We start from the raw sequence: 18948 nt of genomic DNA on the forward strand, positions 1-18948 counted from the left end.
AAGCCAATCACAAATGGTAATTTCTAGCTTATTTGAAGAACTAATGAGATAGTTGGTAAATGGTCTTAATTGCTTAAATTAAAAGCACTTTACAAGCACTTAGCAGTCATTTTCTAATACTTTATAAAATAGTGCTCTGGTAGGTGCCATTTTCTATTTAGAAATTTTCTGCCATTTAAAAAATTCCATTGCTGAGCTTATGACAACCATTTACAAAACAAAAGACACTATGAAAACAATTGCAGTTTATTGTTGCAGCTACTTCTGATGCAGAGAATAAAGAGGTACAGCAGTTTTATGAAAAACTAAATAAAATCCTCCAAATTCATTCAATATAAACTTTAATAACTGGTGATTTCAATGCAAAGATGAGCAGAGGAAAGGGTGGTAATATATATGATAGAAAACATTATTCAGGAAAAAGAAATGAACACTCATAAGGTTATGATCTGTACAAAAGCCTCATTCTTATATACATAATCCTTTTTTTAAACTGAGAAGAATTGAGAGGCACTGGACATGGTGAGCACCATAAACAACATAGCATCATAAATGGTGCAATTGATTATATTTTAATAGAAAACCAATGGTTCCCAATGCATTTCCAAAGCAGCTGTTTGTATTAGAACACAAATTTGTTAAAACAAAGATCTGAATCAAAAGCAAATTGGAAGAAATGACAAAAATGAGAAGGTAATATAGTATGGAGTCAAGTAACTTAACTTAAACAAGCTATTGATACCAAAAGACAGGAAAAGAATAAAAGAATGAATGTCTGCCTAAACTATTGTCACAGTGCCTGGGACACAGTAAGTGCTCAATAAATTCTTGTTGGTTTCCTAAAGAAGTTTGATATAAATTAATTTCTGAAATAAGAACAAAAAAACCTAGAAACCCTTTCAGTTCACAAACACTAGGTCTCTTTACCAAGGGTGAACAACTGGACTCAACAATGAACAGATCAAAAATGCAAAAGACTGTAAAGATTTTTATATCTTTTTTTTTTCTACATCATTGGTAGTTGAACCATCAAATCTTTATTCTAAGGTCCTTGATGAGTTACATGAGGACGCAGGAAAATCACTAAAGAAAACAAAACTAGAAAAGGCAGCTGAAGTAGAATAGAAGGTTTATGCTTAAGGTGATATAATTTTGAACATATCGATGTTGAGGTCAGAGTTGGGAGGGCAGGATCAGATGTGAAAGAATTCACTTAGATGATTTTCTCCTAACCAAGGGGAGCTTTATTGAAGCAAAAGCAGTGGTTTAGCCCTGGAGGAATGACTAGCAATTTACAGAAGGACAGGGCTTGTTTTTATAAGGAAAGGATAAGGGAGACACGGGAAAATTTATGACCCAGGATGAGGGAGACAAGAAATTTTGTGGTCCAGGATAAAGGGAAAGTTTTAGGGTATTTCAAGATAAAGGGGGGAGACTTTAGGATGCCTTCATGTTAGAGAATAAACTAGGGGCTTCATAAAATACTAGAAAAGCAACCCTTAATATTATTTTTAACCCTTAGGGATCTGCATCATTGAGGAATAAATCCCATGGTATCCAAAGAAAGGATGCCAAAGTCTTGGGGAAGATGACCAAGAGAATATTAGAAACCACTGATTTATATGCTTACTTTCCCATTTTTATGAAAATGTCTATAAAGGGGGAACCTAGGTGGCATAGGTGGCATATTCACCTAGGTGAATAAAGCACCAGCCCTGGAGTCAGGAGGACCTGAGTTCAAATCCATCCTCAGACACTTACTAGCCTTGTCACCTTGGGCAAGTCACTTAACCTCAATTGCCCTGCCCTCCCTCCAAAAAAAAAAAACCCTATATTCCATAGTATACTCCATTTTTTACAATCATGCAGTTGACTAAAACATGTAGAAAATGAAATATCAGTATACTTGTTTATAAAAAAGCATTTTGTTTAGTAGAGCAAAATATAACCTTAATGACTTTATTCTAACAAGGTGTCTCCCAAGAATATGTCTAAGTCATCCACGATGCCTTCAGAGATACAATAATAGAGGTAACTTCTTTCAATGACTCTTTTGATAATATCAGGCAAGGTATAAACCAAAGAGAGGTGCTATCATCAAAGATGTTTGTCTTGGATAATGTCCAATGAAGACTCTAAATGGAAGATAAATCTCCTGTTAGATGGTCCTATAGATCATTCTTTTTGTGAATGATGTATTTATTGCATCAAGCCCACAGCATTATAGTCTCTTATTACAATCCCATATTCACTCAAAAAAGTTAAGCTTCCATGCAAAACAAAACAAAACAAAACCCCAAAACCCTAGTAGATAAATAATGCAAATTGTCCTGATTAAGACATGCATTTGGAGGGATAATCCAAATAACTTGTTCAAAAACACATGTGTGTGATATATATATATATATATATATATATGTATCTCTACATATCTAAATGTATGTGTTTATATATATATATATGTATATATCTTGAATAGACAATGAGCTAGTCTAAGAATTGGCAGGCGAGAGGGTTATACTGACCTTGGGAAATGGAATAATGTTTTATTGAACCAAAACTTCTTCCTGAAACAGACTCATCTTTTCATGGAATATCACAGTCTCTGAAGGAATATCATGGTTGAAAAATCACTAAAAAGAACAATGAGTAAATTCATGCTAGGTACAAATAGGCTGCAATACATTATCATAGAAAAATCACACAGGTAAAATGGTGTTAGGATCACAGAAGAGATGTATGATAAAGTGACTGAATAGTGAGAATAAGGGACAAAGAACAGACATCTTGTATGCTTCACTTATACTCTGGCAATGTCAAGAGAAATAAAGGAAGGTTCCTGGCGTGTTGGATAGGTCCCCATAGTATACTATGGGTAGTATAGCATGAGAGCATCTCTTTGCTTGGAACGAGTACCCACAGCTATAGTTTCACAGATTCATTAAAATATCCAAGTAGAGAATTCTTTTCTGTAAAGTATGTAATTGCCTATTCATTGTAATTGTTGCTACAATGCTGTATCTTGGTATGGCAATTACTCTGGGTTTCAAAGGTGATGCCTATAGAGATCAAGCTCTGGTAATTCCTGACTCGGGAAAGACCTCTAGGACACTCTGGCAACAATCCATTTACTTTCTGAGGACCTTCCTTAGTACAGAGCGGATCATCACCGTTAGGTTGTTCATTTGATAATCAATTCTTTGACCATGGCAACTTATGAAATTCTGTAATGGATTTTTTAAAAGTCCTTTCACTCAGTTGAGTGAAGCGGTGTTATTTTTTGTAGCTAGAAAATATTTTGAACAACCAAATTACTCTTTAAAAGGGAGTGGCTGAACCCCTTGGGGATAGCAACAGGTGCTGCTACAAACTGAAGAATGAATTTTATCTCTGTCCATGGAGTGCTTGCTTGTTTTGTGGCTGTTTTTTTTGTTTGTTTTTGGTTTGGGGGTTTTGTTTTGTTTTTGCCATGCTTTCACACACATGGACAAAAAGCTGTAGGCAAACATCCACTTCCATGACAAAACACAGATCACAGGCCTGGGGGTTAGTTTTTTTGTTTTGTTTTGAAGTTTGGGCTTATTTGTGTTTGGTCTTACTACAACAAAAAAAATTGTCAGAGATGGATTAGCTCTGGACAAAACCTCAGCTTGAAACATCTTAGAAGATGAGTTGTTTTAAGTATAGAGAATGCAATAGGTAAAGGCTTGGAATTCATTGGAAGGAAACGCGAAAGGCTGACAAGACTGAAGAACGATGAGGGGGAATTTCAGAATCATACCTAAGGGAAGAGGAGGAGGTACTTCCCCACCTTTCTTCTGTCCACCATAGCAGAGAAACAAGGCGGAATCAATTAGCCAGCATAAACTCCAAAGCAAAACAATAAGCAAAACACCCCCCCCCCCCCCCCACTCTCGTGCTATTAATGGTGTTTCCCCCCACCCGCCCATGTAGTTTCCAGAGAAAGTCCCTGGATTCCCCATTCTGCAAAGCTGTTTATATTGGTACGGCCCTCGTAGAGACTGAGTGCCCCCAAGGGAATTCCCGAGCGCACCTGTGCACTTAAAGAGGAAGCGCTGAGAAGCTGTCCCTCGACAGCCTCCAGGTTAGTCGTGCCCCTTAGGGACTTGCCTCAGGTCACTCAGAGCTGTGAGGCAAAAGAGGAGTCAAGCAAGCTCTCCCGAGGTAGGTGCAAGTGTTAATGGTTGGAGGCGTGAGGTGCGAAGCCAAGATTATCTCGTCCAAATATCTCAGCTTTCCCAGTGTCAGAGTAGGGCAGCCTCTCCCGCGCTCTGGCTGTCAGGCGGGATATGACTGTAGGTTTCCCAAACAACCAAAGCCGTGAGGAGGGTTGGGCCGCTTCGGCCCCGCCCACTTTCCCACCCTCTGGGACCCGGCGGGCCCTGGGACCCGGCGGACATCTCTACCATTTGGTCTCACCCCCGCCTCCCTCCGCTCCTGCCTACTCGTCAGGAGACGCCGGTTGGCCGCTCGCCCGCTCGACTGCTGGCGTCACTGCCAAGATGGCGACGGCCGCGGCGGCGGCGGCCGCGAAGGGAGGAGGAGGCGGAGGCGGAGGCGGAGGCAGCGGCGGCCGCGAGGGGAGGGGGAGTCCCGCCTGACTGAGCCAGCAGGCCACGGGCTGGCGGGCTGGGGTTCCGCGGAGGGCGGAGCGCTGGGCTCGGGATGATCTAAGCTGGCCAGGAGCCGCCGCCGCCGCCGCTTCGCTTCGGCCCCTCGTGCCCAGCTGCTGGGGAGGAGGAGACCCCTGCTCTGCTGCCTTGGTGACTGGCCCCGTGGCCGCGGAGCCCCGAGCGGTGAGTGCTGGGGTGGCAGAGCGGTGACATGTGGAGCTGTCACTGCTGGGAACGGCTGTGTGTGTGTGTGTTTGCGCGCGCCCGCGCGCTCGGGGGTCCGCGATCAGGAGGGGGAGGGGGCGGCAGAGGGCTGCTTGCCCGATCCCCCGGGGAGGCTCTGGGGGTCGGTCTTTCTGGGCCACTTCTCCAGACCCGACGGGCGCGGAGACACTTTGCGCTCTCCTGGTAGCCAGGCCGCCCTGCTCTCCCTCCTCCGGACAGGGTTGGCGGCTGCCACTGGATCCCCTAGTCCCACGGGTGTCCGGGGTTGACGATGCCCGGGGGCGGGGGGGGGGGTGGCAGCCCCCGACCCTGTTTTTGTTTCCCCGGTGTAGTCCGGACGGGGGGGGGGGGGGGGGGAGGGAGTTGGGAGGAAGAAGTGGGGGAGGGGGAAGAAGAGAGGGGAGAAGGCTCCCAATCTGGGTTCCTGACATCTCTGTTACGTAAGGCTGAGGTGGCTCCCCGGGATCCCACCTGCTCGGCTCGTGTGAAGCCCCGCAGACTCCGGGAGAAGTGGCGGGCGAGCGCGCTACCCGCCCCTCATCCCGGGGCTGTGGGGGCAGCCGAGGAGGGCCCAGGAGGTGATGCTGCTGTTGCCGCCGCCGCCGCCGCTGCGGGGGGTCCAAACCTGCCGGCTTGGCTTGGTGGAGCGCTGTTGCTGTGGCTGTGGCTGCTGCTGCTACCACCGCCTCCGCCTCCGATGTTGTTTTTAAATGACCACGCTCCCCCCTTCTATGGCAGCCTCCCTCCCACTGAAGTTTACCTCTTAAGAAAGAATGAAAATTAGTTCGTGGTAGCGTTTCATGACAATTGCTTTTAAAACGAGCGATGTAGTGTAGCGTTTGTGTGACGACGGTGATGTGTGCTTATAGTGTAGCAGAAAACTTGGGCCCTTAAAAGTGGGAGTTTTGTTTTTAGTTGCAGGACAGTTATTCCGTGGCTCAATCACCAGGACCCGTGTGTGCTGGAAACTAACAGCCAAGAGAGAGAAAAGAATGTTAGCTAGCTTGCTAGTCATGAGTGAGAGTAGGAAATGAGTACACTAAGGGTTTACTTCACAGTTAACTCTTATTAATTAAAGGAGTATTCTGAGTTTGAAGCATTTTATGTTTGTGTTCTTGGGAGAACCCTTTTTTTTAAGCTATCAAGTATATGTACTCTATTACTGTCTTATTCTTCCTTTGGCAAAAAACAAACAACTGTAAACAATGTAGTCCAGGTTACACTAATCTATTATAAATATTACTATTATTACTCCCAAGATAATTTTTAAAAAGTGGATTCTGGGGAGCCCTAAGTTTTTGTGCTATCATTCTGTATAGATAATGGAGTTTATCTACTGTGTCAATGTAATGAAGATCATTAAGGGATCTAGTTTTTGTAATTGAAAGTATGAAGAAATCACCAAGCATTTGTATTCCCCACCTGTTAGGGAAACTTCATCTTGGATAGAAATTTAGTGTTTTGGACAGCTTCTTTCTAGTTTCTTTTTTGAATTGCTGTTGGCAATAAGATGCTACACAGTAGAATTTTCTGAATGGCAAGCAGGAGTGGATTTTCTTTATCCTGGGCATATTACTTTTTCTGAGTTTTGTTGTTGTTATAGGAAAGTAAATCGAGCAAGAACCTAACTAAAGATAGGAGGGGGAAAATGAGTATTCATATTCTGATCTGCATTATTTTAAACTTAAAAAAATGTTTCTGAAAATAGTGAGGTGATATGAAACTTATAAATATTTTCTAAATCCACCATTAGTTGCTGAAGCTTTTTGGAGGTTGAACCAGGAGTTTGGTGTTTCTTTCCTACTCCACATATAGTATTGTTTCTGATAGTTGTTTAATTATATAGGATTCTTAGGTCTAGTGTTTTATTTATATAAAAGTGTAAAAAGTTTGGACAAGATCAGCATGTAAATGAAAAACAAAAAATTAGTCTTCTCTGAATTTTCAGATACACTCTGTGTGACCAACATTGTGTTACACTAGCAGAGCTTTTTTATCTTTTTTTGAAGGGGACTTGTCTTTGCCAACCTTTTCTGTGATATGCAATGTGTGTGCTTGGAGAAGACAGGAATGGAATGCAGTATAACAAAATTCTCTTCTCCCAACCCCAGTGATTTTGTTTTATTGCTCCATGGAGATCTTTAAAAAATAAACTAAATGTGTCCCAAATCATAGATTCTTATACCACAGTACTACAAAGCAGGTTTATTCTTTAGATCTTTAAAACAAGCTGCATAGGAACTTTTAATACAGCGATATTACAAGTGTTCCTTATGTTTCTAATGGCTTTCTTGTCTCTTAAAAGGCAAATGTGAATGTCAGTGATAACTTATGTATCTGAATCTCCTATTAGATATGTTATCTAAACTTTACATCTCACCCACCTAGCAGAATATTTCATACTAAATGCTTTTGTGTTTTGTTTTTGTTTTGGTGTGGACCTTCGAATTCATCCCTGTGAGGAATTTCTAGCATATAAGTTCCCTCCACCAGTTCAAATCAGCAACTCTTCAGTAACTTAGACTCCTAAAAGAGTTTCTTGGGGCACTGAGAAGTTTAATGACTTGCTCAGGGTCACACAGCCAGTAGGTATCTGAGATAGGCTTGTAAATCTGTGTATTCTCTGTCCCAAGGTTTGCCCTCTCTCCACTACATTTTGCTGCCTTTCGCTAGGCATCTAATGCATGTTTATTAATTGAATAAAGAGACCATGCAGTGGAGTGGAGAGACAGCCTTAAGCTAGGAGGAGCAGGGTTAGAGGCCTATCTCCAATATTTTTGTAGGCTGTGTGATAATAAGCAAATCCTTTAACCTCTTAGTGCTCTAGGTGATTCTCTAAGACCATTCTTTGCAGAGAAGATGCTGACCTATATTGATAATGGGAGTTTCCTCACTAAGGGGTTCATATACCAGTGAAATCACAGGTTCAGTCCCTTTCTCTATTAAATTGAATAAGAATGCTTTGAATCATAGTATAAAAGACTAAAAATTTTCAGAAAACTGTTATCTCGTAATTCTTTGTAAGCAAAACATTTTTTTAAATGTTGCTTATCTGTGATCTAGGATTGTGAACAACTAATAATTAAAGCTACTCTCTGTGCTATGAAGAGCATTGGTCACAGGGTTGTATTACTGTGCATGGTCAGACCTGTTACTTTCTCTTGCACACACATCCTCTTTTCCCCTCATGTAGTGGACAATTGCATAGAATTGTCTGTTGCAAGTTTCCTTTCTATCCTCTGGAATCAAGCACCTTCTCTAATACTCCACTCTTGTCTTTGACAGAATTTCCCAGAAGCATACGTGTCTCCTTTGATGCACTAGCTTTTTCTGTCATACTACTTTTGTGTAGTAAAGGTAGGCCCATCTCTTAGGCTTTCCTGCTGAAGGAACCTTAGCGTTGTATCATCTAAACCTTTCATTTTTATAGTTGAAGAAAACTGAGGCTTAGTGTAAGTAACTTGCCCAAGGTCACACAGCTATTAAAGAGCAGAGCCTGGAGTTTATTCCAGGCCTTCTGACTTCAATTCCAGAGTTCTTTCTTTTATGCCAGGCTGACTCTGTGTCTCTCAATTTCTTTGTTCCATGACTAAAAAGTAGTGCTAGTGACACACCTTTGTCAAAGGAAGGGAAAACCATAAGTCTGAAAGGAAATTAAACTGAAAAAAGAACCAGCACCATTCATTTCTAAGGACCTTGAAATGGCCCAGTGACTTTTATTCAACATCTTCATCTCTTCCTCATCTCTGCTGAAACCTTTACCTCTTTCTGAGGCATCAGCATTCAGTATGAATAAAAAACCCATTCTATTCAATCTTTTTTTATGATCTTTTAAATTACAACTATTATGGCAATGTTATTTTCAACTATTTTTCATTGCAAACATATATTATTCCATCTCCCTTATGGGGTTAAATTTAGCTATTTTTGGCTAGGTTGAGAACCTAACAAATATTTATAACATTATCTCTATCTAATATTACAATAAGGTAACTTTAAAATGAACTTTTGGAATACAATCCATTTGTCATTTGGATGCTGCCTATAATCATAAAACCTATCTATGCTTATGCACTTTATACTTGGCACCAGGCTAGTTTTAAAGTGCTTGACCTTATCCTTATGCATCCTTATCTACTTCTTAAAATGAAATGAACATATTACAACAGGGGGAGAGAAGTCAAACCACTGAGAAAAAAGAAATGGAAAAGATAGCAAGGGAGATTTCCTGCTAGTATTACACATCATTTTCTAATGAAAAGAATGAGTGATAAAAATTTAGGGAGAGGATATCACACTTGTGATATTTTTGCTATTTTATAGACTCATTCCTTGTGACCAATATATAAATACATTTTAGATTTATATGCAGTTAAACACATATATGATACACACACTCTTATTCAGATTTTTATATAAAGATTTGGGCCTCTGCTATACATTGGAATTTTGCTCTGACTTAGGTTCTCCTGATCCTATACCAAGAACTGTTACTGTTGAAATTAAAAAAAAAATTAGGATCCACCTTCACTCCCCCCTTCCCTATTCCTCCCCTCCTTGAGAAAGTAAGAAAAACAGAACTCCAGTTTACAAACATGTATATTCAAACAGAACAAGTTCCTGAATTGACCCTGTCCAAAACTATGATGTTTCCACCTGTACTCTGAGTCTGCCACCTCTCTGTCAGAAGGTGATGAGTCCTCTAGAATCATGGTTGATCATTGTAATGATCCGAGTTCTTAAGTCTTTCAGAGTTGGTTGTGAGATTTGTTTTTGTGAGATTTTTCTAGACTCCCTTGAATATTTTTTGTAGATCTGTTATACTGAATAAGAGACTATCACTGTCAAGAACTCACTGCTGTCCCAGAAACCTGGCCTCACCATCTCAGTGCTATCTTTGACTCCTCCTACTCCACATATCCAGTCCATCACCACATTTTGTCTTTTCTACCTTCATAACATTTCTAATATCTCTCATGTAGCCTCAGCCCTAGTTGGCAGGCCTTCATCATTTCTCTCCTGCATGATTGTATTAGTTCTTCAATGGGTGTCTCTGCCTGCCTCAATACTCTCCTCATGACAGTCCATCTACTCTGTAGCCAATATAATTTTTCTAAAGTGTAGACAGGTTTGCCTGTGAACTCTAGTGGCTCCCTATTACTATTCTAGGATCAAATGTAAACTCTTCTAGCACCTAAAGTTCTTTATAATATGGTCCACTCTAATTCTATAGTCTTCTTACATTTCCCCTCCATGCCACTAGGACTTAGAACATGAGCCTACTTGCAGTTCCTTAAACAAGACTCTCCATCTCTTGGTCTCTTGACCATTGCCCTGGCTGTCTCCCATTCCTGGAATGCTTTGACTTCTCACCTCTACCTCTTGGTTTTCCTGGCTTTCTTTAAAATTCCTCTCAAAACCCACCTTCTATAGAAGGCCTTTCCTAATACCCCCAGCTGCTAATGTCTTCATCTCTCAGATTGTCTTCTATCTAATCTGTATATTTTTTAAAATATCTAGTCATTTACATGCTGTATCCTTCATTAGAATGTATGCTCCTTTAGGGCATGGACTGGTTTTTTTTGCCCCTCTTTGTGTCCTCAGTGCTTAGCACAGTACCTGGTATATACTAAGTTCTTGATAAATATTTGTTGACTGATTTATTTATATTTTATTATATTATTATATTTAATTATATAATATATAATTAAATATTTCTATAATATTTCTATATAATTATATAATATATAATTAATTATTATATAAATAATATTATTATATTATATATATAGTATTATAGCAGATATTTCCTAGTGTAGGTTTCAGTGTAGTTGTTTCAAACATGAGATTATTAATTTCACCATATCCCAAGACAATGAGGAAACCTGTCAGTGTTCTAGGAATTTGTTGCCTTTATACATGATATTACAGTGTTTCTTATGTTTCATGTTTATGAATGCTGAAATGCTCTGACACCATAAAAGGGATGTTTTTATAACATTGAGCTTAAACCCAGCCTTTTAAACCCTCTCCTCTTCCCCCATTTGAAAAAAGGAACCAACCTAATGTCTAAGTATCCATGGGATTTGCAAGCTTTTGGTTCTTTATAGTTCAGGGCTGATGCTAAATTTAATGACTTTATGACCCAAGCCTGCCTAGGGTCAAGTACTAAGAGCCTTTGAAACATGTGGCATTATATTAAGCATTGATAAAGATGTTTGACAGTGTTAATAAAATAATTTCTACAGTATTGTACTTATCCTTTGAGTGGGCCTCCAGATTTTCTTTATTTCTCTACCTTCTCACCAGCAGCCTTCCCACCCTAGAGATTTCTCCATCTTGGGATTGCTCTCAGGATTGTTAAGTATCTAGCTCAAATCATCATTTCATGAGATACTCTAGCCTTGCTCATTTCACTCCTGACTCCATTGACTTTCTAGACTTCTATTCCTCTTTGCCTGTAGTCTTTGCCTTTTATCTTCCCTTTTTCCCAACTTCCCTCTATGTGTTGTTTCTCTCCCATAGAATGTAAGCTCCTCGAGAGCAAGTGATACTTGTATCCTCTGCCCTTAGCACAGTGCCTGGCACATATCACTTAATAAATGCTTCATTTCTTTCTCTATCTATCCTTAGAGAATGACTTGAGGTGTAGGCAAGATTACTACTATTCTCTAAACTTTTTTTTTTTAACTTTATGTGAATGTAAAAAGCCAGACCAGGATTTCAGTAATATAGGTACCAGCCATGCAGATGTTCCTCAGTTGAGGAAATAGCTAAACAAATTTTGTTACATAAACGTAATAGAATATTATTGTGCTGTAGAAAATAATGTGGTTGATGAATACAAAGAAGCCTAGAAAGATCTATTTGAAATGATGCAAAGTGAAGTAAGCAGAGGCAGGAAAACAATATACACAGAAGCTATACCAATATAAATGGAAAGAACGAGGATGTTCCCAAAAAATCAAAAGTAGTTGTGACAAAATTATAAAGGTCAAACGGGGTCTTGAATGAAGAAATATATGAAGATACCCCAGCCTACACCATTGTGGAGGTAAGAGGTCTACAGGTGATACACATTACCCATATTTTTGGACTTTTTAAATGTATCAATCAGTTGTGCTTTTTTTTCTGTCTAAAAGTACTATTTGTCCTGTGGGATAGCTGTCTGGAATGGGAAGGGCATGGTGCTATAAGAAATAGAAAATATCAATAAAACCTTATTTAAAAATTTTTAAAAATAGCACCACATTGTGTTGTAATTAGAAAAAAATATACTGAGTACCCTCTGTGCAGGGCACTGTAAGAAACTTTGTTGAGGGGATACTTCTTTAAATAATTTGTGATTTTGTAGGTACTTCCTCCATTAGAGCAGATCCTCCAGACAGTTGACAATTATATAGGTGTTAAAGGTTTGCAGAGAGCTTTATATATATTATCTTATTTGATCCTTCACAACAACTCTGTGACATAGATATTATGGGTATTATCCTCATTTTACAAAAGAAGAAACTAGGTGGCTTGTACAAGATGAGGATTTTTGCTGACTCCCAAAATTTATCAGCTAGTGGCCAACTTAACAGGTTAGGAGCCTCTAGCTAGACTAACACGCAGTTAATTATAAGCCCATACTTGAAGTTTTTCCAACTTAGTAGGACCTGACAGAACTTTCATTCATTCCCCTGCTATGCCCTGTGAGAATCCACAGTAATCTTCAAGCCTTGAGATAGCAGAGTAGGACTTTAGAATGTACAGAGATGTAAGAAATAAAAGATAATGTTTCTTGTTCTTGAAGAACTTAAAATTAAATGTTCAAAAGCACAGTAGACTAACAAAATCTTAGAGATAGTCTTTTCCAGCTCCCTCTTTTTACAAAGGAGAAAATAGATCAAGGTCTTGAGGAGAAGTTAGGTGATTTACCTGAGGTCACACAAATAAAAACCGACAGATTTAGGATTTTAACCTAGGTGTTTTGACTCTTCAGTATTTTTTTTACTGCATGGAACTTCCTCCAGTCTAATTGGGGAAATAAAATGTATGAAATTACTTAAAATCACTTAAACCTGCAATAATCAATTGATATAATATTTGATAGTTCATAGTGATATGACAACTCATGATGCCAGAGTGACCAGTAGGGTTAATCTGGAAAGGCTTTTAAGAGGAGGTAAGCTGGTTGACCCCATAATGCCTTGCTTGTGGAAGAAGTTCAGGTTGGTGGGTTTCTTGAGTTTGGGAGTTCTGGGCTACATTAGGGTTAAAGTAAATTGGGTAACTACTAACTTCAAGTACAAATGTGGTGATCTCCCAGTGAGCTTCTGTACAAGTTGATATTAGAATTGGGTCCTGACTGGCATTTGCACTTCTAATCTAGGGGTAACCTAGATAACCCAGATAACCAGGCTCAAAAAAAAAAAAGAGTAGGACATTGGGGAAGATTCGCTTTGGGATAAGGAGAAGGAAGGGAAGGGATGAATCTCAAAATGATTGTGATGTAAAAACTAAAATCATCAATAAAAGACCAAGTGAGCTAGTTTCCTGTGTTTGTATGTATTTTTTATGTCAAACTCACTACATTTATCATAAAAGACCAATCTTAGTACAAAGTAACCCAAGGTTTTTAGACTCCTATTTGATTAATTTTTATTTTTATAAATTTGTTACATAATTGAGCATGATACTTATTCAAATTTTTTCTTTGCCCAAGAATAGAGAACAGATGGCTAGCTATGTTTATATGTCATTTTCCTGACGTTTGTGAGAGAAAGAAATTGAGTTCTCATATGTTCTTGAATGTAATTGATATTTCCTGGGGTTTAGCCAGAATCAGTATTGCTTCATTTGGTTGAAAGTTGACATCTTAATGGTTTTGACTAAGATCCATGGTTACCTCAACACTGTTTTTAAGTACATGTTTAGTAATGCAGTTTAGTGAAGCATTAAGGTCATTGGGAATGCCATGTCAGAAAAATAAAACCGATAAAATATTATTTTTTGTTATGCTCAGAACACTAGTGTTAACTCATCGTGATGATAAGGGTTCTGCTACCCAAATGTTAATCAATGAAAGAAGAAGCATTTAGCCCTTACTGTTTGCCAAGCACTGGAGCCTGCAGTCTATTGAGGGTGATCATTACAAGTAGAAGAATAATGTCCAGTTTCCCTCCTGAGATAAAGCTCGCCAAAAAAAAAATTATCATTCTAATTTTTAGTAGTAATGACTGCCTTGTAGAACATGAAGAATGGCTACCAACAAACTTTACAGCATCCATATTTAAAAACAGAGTACTTCTATGAGTTTATCTTTTCTAAGGCCGTCAATTAAACTGACTACAATTTTACACCTTTGAAACTTGGGAATGTTGAGCACAATAGCAAAAAAATCTACAAATCTAATAGAATATACTTACATCTCTCTCCCTAATTCACCTTTGCCCTCCTACCCGTTAACTGTCTCTCTCTGACCATTATACTATTTCATGAAAGCCCCAGTTATGCTTCATTTCACTTCGTTTCCCTCATGATTCCACTGTCATCTCCACCACATCCTGACCAAAAGACATACTTCCCTCCCTTTTTCTTTTCTCAAGGTCAGTATACTCACCTATGACCCCAATCACTGTCCTTATATATGTGTCCTTATATAAGTGACTTGTATCACTGTATGGTTCTTGGGTTGGGAAAGTTACAAGTTAACAAATATTTATCAGACACACTCCAGGCATTGGAGATACAAAGTTAAGAGCAACATAGTCCCTTCCAATGGTTTATATTCCACTGGGGGATAAAACGTATATAGATTAGGGGCAGCCAGGTGGCTCAGTGAGTAAGAGCACCAGCCCCAGCATAGGGAGATCTGGGATGGGTTCCGGCCTCAGATACTTAACACCCACACAAAATAACTGGCTGTGTAACCTTGAGCAAGTTACTTAACCCCGATTGCTTAAAAAAAAAACAAAACCGTATATAGATTGTTTATTGTTTTCTATGGTATCTGACTCTTCATGACTCCTTCCAAATATGATCCTGAGGGCAGGGACTTTATTTTTGCCTTCTTGGTATCTCTAGCACTCAGAGTAGTACTGAGCACATAGTAAATGCTTCATAAGTATTTGTTGACTTGACTGGATTCTAGAGTGGTTTGCCATTTCCTTCTTAGCTCATTTTACAGATGAGGAAACTTAGGCCAACAGGGTTAAATGACTTGCCCAGGGTCACACAGCTACTGAGTGTGTGAAACTGGATTTAAACTCAGGTCTTGCTGACTCCAGGCCCAGCACTCTATCCACTTTACCATTAATTTACAGATTGGTAAATACAAAGTAATTTGAGGAGGAAGAAAACTGTTAACCACTGGAAGGCCTAGCTGCTGAACTAAGCAATAAGGATGAGGATTTTGAGAGGTAGTTTTAGAGATGGGGCAATGTTTTTCAAGTGCTGGGTGACATATAAAGTGCACAAAGGGGAATAATGTCTAGTAAATATGTCAAGTACATTGGAGCCAAATTTGTGAATTTTAAATATCCAACTGAGGAGTTTATGTTTTTATCTCAGAAACAGTAGGGAACCACTGAAAATTTTTGAGCAGGAGAATGACATTGTCATACCCATGTCTTAAGAAGGTTATTTTGGCTTCTAGGTAGAGCATGAATTGGAGAAGGGCAAAGACTAGAAGCAAGATCAATTAGGATATTATTACAGCAGTCTGGGTAAGAGGTAATAAGGACCTGATTATACAGGGTCTCCCAAAAGTCTTAGTACAGTTTGAATTTTTACTAACTTCAGAAAGTATAAATATCATAAACTTTCCCCCAAAAATCATTTGAAACTTCAGTTATTTAAATTTCTTTTATACTTATTTAGTTTTGTGAATTTTGAATAACAAATTTCTAAATTTAATTTAAAAAGACAGGACAACTAGTGATTGTGTGTTCAACAGTTTCTGGATTACACTTTCTCATCTGGATCATTAGAGGAAGTATTCTTGCTTGGATTCTTCAGTCACCTGATTTATCTCCATTAGATTTTTTTTTTTTGTGGGTTCACTTCAAAACCAACATACATTAAAATACATTAAATTATATAAAATACATGAAGTTACATTACAAGCTCATTCTTTGAATAATTTCAAGACTAGGATTACAAATATAATCAATTTGGTCACTAAGCAGCAGCCAATGAAAATTTGGAACATTCAGTACTACTTGGAAACTTTTTTCTGTTTTACAGATTTTTTCTGTTTTACAGAAAGGGTCTGACTTTTGGTATCACAAGCATGTTCAGTTGAGGTCCATACAGTTTTTTTCCCCTATGCTTTCTAATATGTGTTTTTTCCACTCAAATTTTTTTCACTTAAAACCCTAGTGTGATATGTCTTTATTTTGTTTCTAGAGTTATATAGTATACCTTTAAAGGTATACTTGAGCTAAGCTTAATAGGCTCTAAATTTTATGAACCTATGACTGACTTTTGTTATCATGAATATCTGCTCTTCTAGTCCTAGTAAGTGGTATGATTTCCATAAGGAAATTAATTTGTTTTAACAGCTCAATGCTATGTCCATATTTCTGTTCCATTCCTTTTATTCCCAGTATTCTTCTGAGTTAGAACACCCTTGCCCTTAAAATCCATCCTTCATATTGTGGTCAAAGTAGAATTACAGCTAGAAAAAGACTTTAAAGTTCATCTGATCAAATTTCTTTATTTTGCAGATAAAGAACTTGCAAATCAGAAAAGTCTAGTGATTGACACATTTCTATATTGCTAGTAAGTGTCAGAGTTGGAATGAAAATCCAGGGCCTCTGATTCTAAATTCAGTGCTTTATTCCATATCCTGCTTTCCTTGTGTGAAGGCCTCCGTCTTATCTCCTCACTCTCTTGTTTGTTTATTTTGTTTTTTCTTTAACCTTTAATTTCATAGACATGTTGGAAAATGTTTTACATGGAAAACTTAGACATGATTACACTTTTGATAGTGTAGACAAACTAACCAGATAAGCTAGCTGTACTATCAAGGCTGTCTTCATACCATCATGCTACCTTCTAAACAGTAGCCTAGGTTAAAGATAAGCTAAGCATGTTTGTCTATTTAGTTTTAAAAAAATATATTTATTTTTAGTTTTCAACATTCACTTCCATAAGATTTTGAGTTCTAAATTTTCTCCCTTTCCTTTCCCTTCCGCCCTCCACCCCAAGACACCATGCAATCTGGCATAAGGCTTTACATATACATTCGTATTAAACATGTTTTTGCATTATCCATGTTATAAAGAAGAATTAGAACCAATGGGAGGCACCACGAGAAAGAAGAAACAAAAGAGAGAGCAAATAGTATGCTTCGATCTGCATTCAGACTCCATAGTTCTTTTTCTGGAGGTGGATAGTGTTTTCCATCAGTCCTTTGGTCACTCTCCTGTTTAGAAACCTCCAGTGGCTGTAGAATTGCCTGTAGGATGAAATACAAACTCTGTATGGCATTCTCAGCCTTCTATACTACAGCCTCACTCCTGTCAACCTTTCTAGTCTTATTTCATGCTGCTTCCCATTCATACATTCTGTATTTCAACCAAACTGAAAAACTAACTGATCTTTATCTCATTTCCCATTCCTTCATTTCCAGGCATTTGTATCAGCCCTCTTCCATACCTAGACTTGATGTTTTCTTTCCCTTCCCCAGCTGAAATTGTTTCCTCAGTTCCTTTAAGGATGCATAAGGATCCAACTTAGATGCATTCTTATTCTTCCAAAAGTCTCTCATGGCTATTCTTTATGATCTTTCCAATTCATTCATCACATCCGGACTTGGTGTTTGTGTATGGTCTTTGTGTATGTGTCTTACCATTCTAGGAGGCAGTTAGGAGGTTCAGTGGATAGAATGATGCGCCTGAAGTCAGGAAGACCTGAGTTCAAATATAGCCTTAGACACTTACTAGCTGTGTGACTCTGCACAAGTCATTTGACCTCTGTTTGTCTTAATCCAATGGAGAAGGAAACAGCAAATCATCTCAAGTATCTTTGCCAAGGAAACCCAATGGACAGTATGGTCCCCAGGGTCATAAAGAGTTGGATACAACTGAACAACTTTTCACTCTTCAAGAGTACAAGTATTTTGTGGATGTCACTTTTTCATCTTTGCATCTTCAGTGTTAAGTTTAGTGTCTTGAAATATTAGGCACTTAATAAATGCTTAGTAAATTATTTTCCCTTTCAGGGAAAATTTTTTAAAATTGTGAGCTTATCAACAAACTCAAACGTTGCAAGATACAAAGAATAGGAAAGAGTATTGCATAAGAAAATGAATTTCTCACGTATAAATCTAATATCTAACAAGGTAGTAAGAAAGCTATGCTATTTATCTTTGTTTCATCACTTCCTTCTTACTCTCCATTAAAAAAAAAAGTTTCATTAATGCTTTTTAAATGTCTGTTACTGTCTACCAACTAACCGTCTTCCCCCTTTCAAGTAGAAGCCCTCACTTATAAATATGTACAGTGAAGCAAAACAGATCAAAACATTGGCCATATCTGAGGATACATAATATTCTGTACCTCTCTCATCATTTCTCTGTCAAGAAGGGTGAGGTATGTTTTATCCTAAGTCTTTTGAAGTCATGATTGTTTGAGACTTTGATCGGTAAAGATTCTGAGGTCCTTCAGAAATTCCTCTTCCTGAATTATTATTGAGTTCATGAGGTAAATTGTTCTCCTTGTTCTGCTGATTTCACTCTATATTCATTCATGCAGGTCTTTACATATTTCTCTTGAACACTCATCATTTCTTATAGCACAATTAAATTTCCATATATTCAGGTAGCCATATTTTGTTTACTCATACTGCAACTGATTGGTACCTATTTTGTTTCCAAATCTTTGTTACAACAAAAGTTGCTACTTTAAATGTTCTTGTTCATATGGGTCCTTTTCCTCTACCCTTGACCTCCTTGAGCACATGTTTAATATAAGCAGGATAGTTTAGTGAGTCTAGGAGCATAATATTAATAGCTGAACCAATTGATAGTTGGCTTTCAACAGCCCATGAGTATGCATGGCTTCACACAACATCTCTAACATTTATTATTTTCCTCTTTCAT

The 18948-nt window shown here is 38.4% G+C and overlaps 1 protein-coding gene and 1 long non-coding RNA gene across 8 annotated transcripts in view; one reads left to right on the top strand and one right to left on the bottom strand.

Moving 5' to 3' along the window:
- Positions 1-230: 230 nt before the first annotated feature.
- Positions 231-4340, bottom strand: LOC138169116 (uncharacterized). The gene is made up of 3 exons (XR_011170274.1): positions 4055-4340; positions 2526-2633; positions 231-2135 (listed from the first exon to the last, which is right to left on the bottom strand). It is a non-coding gene; the product is annotated as an uncharacterized lncRNA (long non-coding RNA).
- Positions 4341-4578: 238 nt separating this feature from the next.
- Positions 4579-18948, top strand: part of DENND4A (DENN domain containing 4A) — a 152246-nt gene continuing 137876 nt past the window's right edge. For all 7 annotated transcript variants that reach the window (XM_069098266.1, XM_069098265.1, XM_069098268.1 and 4 more), the window contains exon 1: positions 4579-4817. The gene's annotated coding sequence lies outside the window, so the exon portion shown is untranslated. The remainder of the gene's footprint in view (positions 4818-18948) is intronic.

Source organism: Petaurus breviceps, unplaced genomic scaffold (genome assembly GCF_028583685.1).
Source record: "Petaurus breviceps papuanus isolate PSGF00001 unplaced genomic scaffold, PetGlider_PUasm1.0 37, whole genome shotgun sequence".
NCBI lineage: Eukaryota > Metazoa > Chordata > Mammalia > Diprotodontia > Petauridae > Petaurus > Petaurus breviceps.